This window comes from Berghia stephanieae, chromosome 1 (assembly GCF_034508935.2).
Source record: "Berghia stephanieae isolate SIO BIC M18660-M18661 chromosome 1, UCSD_Bste_1.3, whole genome shotgun sequence".
Taxonomy (NCBI): domain Eukaryota; kingdom Metazoa; phylum Mollusca; class Gastropoda; order Nudibranchia; family Aeolidiidae; genus Berghia; species Berghia stephanieae.
In genome coordinates this window covers 3,188,056-3,193,055 of record NC_088360.1, presented here as the reverse complement: position 1 = coordinate 3,193,055, position 5,000 = coordinate 3,188,056, and the positions used below count along the sequence as shown (strand labels likewise).

Here is a 5,000-nt window from a genome sequence, read left to right as displayed (position 1 = left end):
CTTATATTACTGTATCTATGTGACCCATACCGGACCCTCTTTGGGTCCAATGTCAGGAGCCGAGAAAGTAGTATTTAATGATCGACCTCTTTCCACCTCTTATATTACTGTATCTATGTGACCCATACCAGGACCCTTGTATTCTTTGGGTCCAATGTCAGGAGCCGAGAAAGTAGTATTCAATGATCGACCTCTTTCCACCTCTTATATTACTGTATCTATGTGACCCATACCAGGACCCTTGTATTCTGTAGGTCCAATGTCAACAGCCGAGAAAGTAGTATTCAATGATCGACGTCTTTCCACCACTTATATTACTGTATCTAGGTGACCCATACCAGATCCCTTGTATTCGTTGGGTCCAATGTCAACAGCCGAGTAAGTAGTATTCAATGATCGACCTCTTTCCACCTCTTATATTACTGTATCTATGTGACCCATACCAGGACCCTTGTATTCTGTAGGTCCAATGTCAACAGCCGAGTAAGTAGTATTCAATGATCGACCTCTTTCCGCCACTTATATTACTGTATCTCTGTGACCCATACCAGGACCCTTGCATTCTATGGGTCCAATGTCAACAGCCGAGTAAGTAGTATTCAATGATCGACCTCTTTCCACCACGTACTACTGTATCTATGTGACCCATTCCAGGACCCTTGTATTCTGTAGGTCCAATGTCAGGAGCCGAGTAAGTAGTATTCAATGATCGACATCTTTCCACCACTTATATTACTGTATCTATGTGACCCATACCAGGACCCTTGTATTCTGTAGGTCCAATGTCAACAGCCGCGAAAGTAGTATTCAATGATCGACCCTTTCCACCTCTTATATTACTGTATCTATGTGACCCATACCAGGACCCTTGTATTCTGTGGGTCCAATGTCAACAGCCGAGTAAGTAGTATTCAATGATCGACCCTTTCCACCACTTATATTACTGTATCTATGTGACCCATACCAGGACCCTTGTATTCTATGGGTCCAATGTCAACAGCCGAGTAAGTAGTATTAAATGATCGACCCTTTCCACCACTTATGAACAGTAAAATTTAGTTCCTTAGATACTATATTCAGGACTTTGGTGCATTTGTGGATGGATCATCATGGTGATGGCAAATTATTGATCTGTAAAGCTATTTATAGTGTCTTTTCATTTTTTCCTTGGAAACTACAAATTTTTAACATTTCAAGTAGGCAGTTCCGATCTAGGTACATTCTACTACCCATTGGATAGGCAGATAAGGAGATCTGGGACATATATAGTTGGACTCGAACTCAAGTCATTACCATTTGTCACTCCGTTGCTCTGTCAATGGAGCGGTCGGCGCATTCCCCGTGTTACATGTATTATCGTTAATACCACCACCATCACTCGAAAATTCTGAATGAAATGCAATGTCACGTGCCCTGTGGATAAAAATATGACTTTGGCGACCGTTCCCAGGTCATAGGGACATGGTGGAACTGGACAAATAAATGGCCAATTCACTATTGTCAGTTCTTCTGTCTGTCCTCTCAAAAAACACGTTTTTCAAATTTTGGCCTGAAAACTTATCCTTCGAGTACTGTTCCATTAAAAAGACCCCATCTTGCCATTATTGGACCAAACCTGGTACTACAAGGAACTCTTTAATGAAGTCCCAAGTTTGAGAGTTTTTTTTGGAAAGAAACGAGTCATTTAAACCGATCGATATTAGAAAGACGGGTTTTCTGGCCAAAACTTTTTTAAATGTGTGTGATTTTTTTTTGTTTGCATAGAGACGGCATACCTGCCAACCCTTTTACTTTTGGCGGAATCATTCCTATTTTCATTTTTCCTTTTCCACAATTTCGCCATTGGCTCTAAAACTCCGATTTAAAAAAATAATGATGATTGTAAACAGATAAAAAATGAAAGGGGAAGGAGGGGGGGGGGGTAAAGACGATTTTTTACTTTTAATGATTTCCCGAAGGGAGCCAAGTAAGAACATTAATTGCACTTCTTTCCCCCTTCCCCATACCATTACCCTAATACATGTGATGTGTAGTTTTGCTAGCTGTGCCGGAATACTATCTTTAGGTGTTTGGTGACAAAGTTAGTGGTCATTTTGATTCAGAATTATCCATGGTTAAGAAATTCCTATTTTTTTTTTTTTTGGTATCAAATTCCTATTTTCTGACGTCCAAATTCCACTTTTGGTTGGCAGATCAGGAGACGGACGGTGGCCATTGTCAGTTGTCCCCGCCACGAGTCAGTCGTGAGTCCATTCTACCGAAAATGAAAGCTACCCCAGACCCCTATTATGTGTCTCTTTCTGTCATAAATTATTGTTAAAAAGCCCATTATACCACTGGTGGTGACTGACCACCGTATGTGTAGTCCGAAGAGTTTGGATTGAATACGCCGTTTTTGGCGATTTGGTTGGATGGAGCTCTTTGGAGTTAACCCATGGAAACTGACCATAAACCTGACACCGAAGGGTGTTAAAATGATTACGGGACGAGAAAGCGGGAGGATGGGGGAAGAGAAAACCTCAAATTGACCATTATAAAAACTAACTGACCAAGTTAAAACTCTGAGCAGGTGTTGCTGGACTTGCCTGACTGACTGACTGACCATCAGTAGCCGGTGGTCAAGATTGAGCAAGGGGGAGCTATAGTGATTGGTAATGCCGGGTAAACAATGACACGAAGTTCTATAGTGTGTGGTTGTCCACCTCCATCTATCACTGTTAAACTCCCGATCCCAGGGAGTTTTGACACCCAATCGGACAAAAGCTTCAGGCTCACTCTCCGGGTCTTCTCATGAAACATTGGGGAATTGTTTACATTATATACTTTTATTATAGATTATGCGCTTGGCTAGGAAGTTCACAACATTGCCATCCGGAAGTATAACGGACCAACACACAAAACTTTGTGTAGCCATGATCGTTTATAGTCAGTTTAATACAGTTTAGTGAGCATTACTCATAAACGCGGATGGCAAAAAAAAAAAAAAAAAAAAAAAAAAAAATAAATAAAAAAAAAAAACCAATAACAAATACCTGAGTGACGTCAACTTCGAACTGTCTATAGAAATTCCCCTTCTGGTTTTGTTGACATTGTATATATTTTTAGATGGAAATTCTCCTTTCTGAAATGTTTTTACAACTGGTTGTTAATGACTGGGTCAGTAGATTTAATCGCCATTTCAATTGCCGAGCGTAATACATTTCAAGGCTTTGGCCGTATTACATTATTAGCTCACATCTTTTGACGACTGACACGAATCGGTTGGTCGTGATGGTGGGGGGGGGGGGGGATGATTTATGGTGAAGTTTATGAGTAATTTATCAGTAAAATATGCAAATTATAAAGCGTGGCCGGATACATTGTCAGTTAAGTAGTTGCTTTGTTTCATTGGCAAAGAGATCGTGGAAAGCTCATACGGTAGAGTCACGCTCTTCCCGGCCAGGCGGAGTTGTCGTACCAGTAAGGTCGCGGGTTCAAACCCCCATCACCGCCGCGAAATTTTTCTTCTGGCACTTTCCAACTCACTTCATCTCTTGTTATTGGCAAAGAGACTAATTAGAAAGTCAATTCGTACAAAGGACCTACTATTGTGACGTTATCTACATTTTATTTTATCGTTTTCTATTGAAAAATTGAGCTTTTTATATAGTGCAATATCCACTAAACGTGTTCAAAGCGTTTAACAGAGGGTCCTTGGACAACAGCAACACTTTACGAGATACAACAACCATTGTAATGCGCTATTTAACGTTGTTATTTTACCTGCTGGGTAAGGAAATTCTACACCTGAGTGCAGGGAGAGAATGCGAGTAACGAGTCGTTTCCAAAACAATTAACGTTGCGTCGCCCAAAGCAGCGGGGATCAGGGGAGCTACCGGTCTGTACATGAGTGCCATACCACAAGACAACTAAACCGCTTTCAAATTTCAAAAGGAAAACATCAATGCCACCGTGCTATGAAAAAAAAAACAAAAACAAAAAAAAAACAACAAAAACAACAAGAAACCCCGCATGCGTTGTTGCGGCTTAAAAACCCCGCATGCGACGTTGCGGCTATGCGGCCTTTTGGCATGGCACTCTCGTTCGAATCGAAAGGTGTTGGGTTCGAGTCCCATTCTGAGAGGCACATAATCGACTCCTTGGAAAATGCTGTTCACTCATATTCTCTCACCGTACTCCTGTGTCAAATGCGCACCTAGACCTAGCTGTTTATAGCGTAATCTCAGTAAGAAAACATTAAGATATGAAGTGAATAGAAAAGTGCCAGAAGACAATAGAGAATAAAAAATTTTTGCGGCGGTGGTGGGGTTTGAACCTGCGACCTTATTGGTACGACAACTCCGCCTGGCAGGTGAGAGCGTGGCTCTACCGTGTGAGCTATCCACGAACACAAAAATATTCGTTTCAAACTCAAAGTCATTACGAGATCCCTCTCTCACCCACTTCTTGAGACCGCCGATTCATTCGTACACCACCATCGCGAATAATTTTGACCAGCAGTTAAGCTTAATAGCCAATATTCTCAACACAAACATATAACATAGAAACGATTGAGACATTGAGTATGCTCCGGTGTATGGGGTGAATTTTTAATTCAGAAAAGTGAGTGGAGCAGGCACTTATGTTGGTAACAACAAGATATGAAGTGAATAGAAAAGTGCCAGAAGACAATAGAGAATAAAATTTTTTTGCGGCGGTGGTGGGGTTTGAACCTGCGACCTTATTGGTACGACAACTCCGCCTGGCAGGTGAGAGCGTGGCTCTACCGTGTGAGCTATCCACGAACACAAAAATATTCGTTTCAAACTCAAAGTCATTACGAGATCCCTCTCTCACCCACTTCTTGAGACCGCCGATTCATTCGTACACCACCATCGCGAATAATTTTGACCAGCAGTTAAGCTTAATAGCCAATATTCTCAACACAAACATATAACATAGAAACGATTGAGACATTGAGTATGCTCCGGTGTATGGGGTGAATTTTTAATTCAGAAAAG

The 5,000-nt window shown here is 41.3% G+C and overlaps 1 protein-coding gene and 1 long non-coding RNA gene across 2 annotated transcripts in view; one reads left to right on the top strand and one right to left on the bottom strand.

Annotated features, from left to right (window-relative positions):
- The window catches only part of LOC144966260 (tRNA dimethylallyltransferase-like), a 299,101-nt gene that overhangs the window by 207,116 nt on the left and 86,985 nt on the right, over positions 1-5,000 (top strand). The window lies entirely within an intron of this gene.
- The window catches only part of LOC144966273 (uncharacterized), a 30,335-nt gene that overhangs the window by 9,343 nt on the left and 15,992 nt on the right, over positions 1-5,000 (bottom strand). The gene's annotated exons all lie outside the window — the stretch shown is intronic.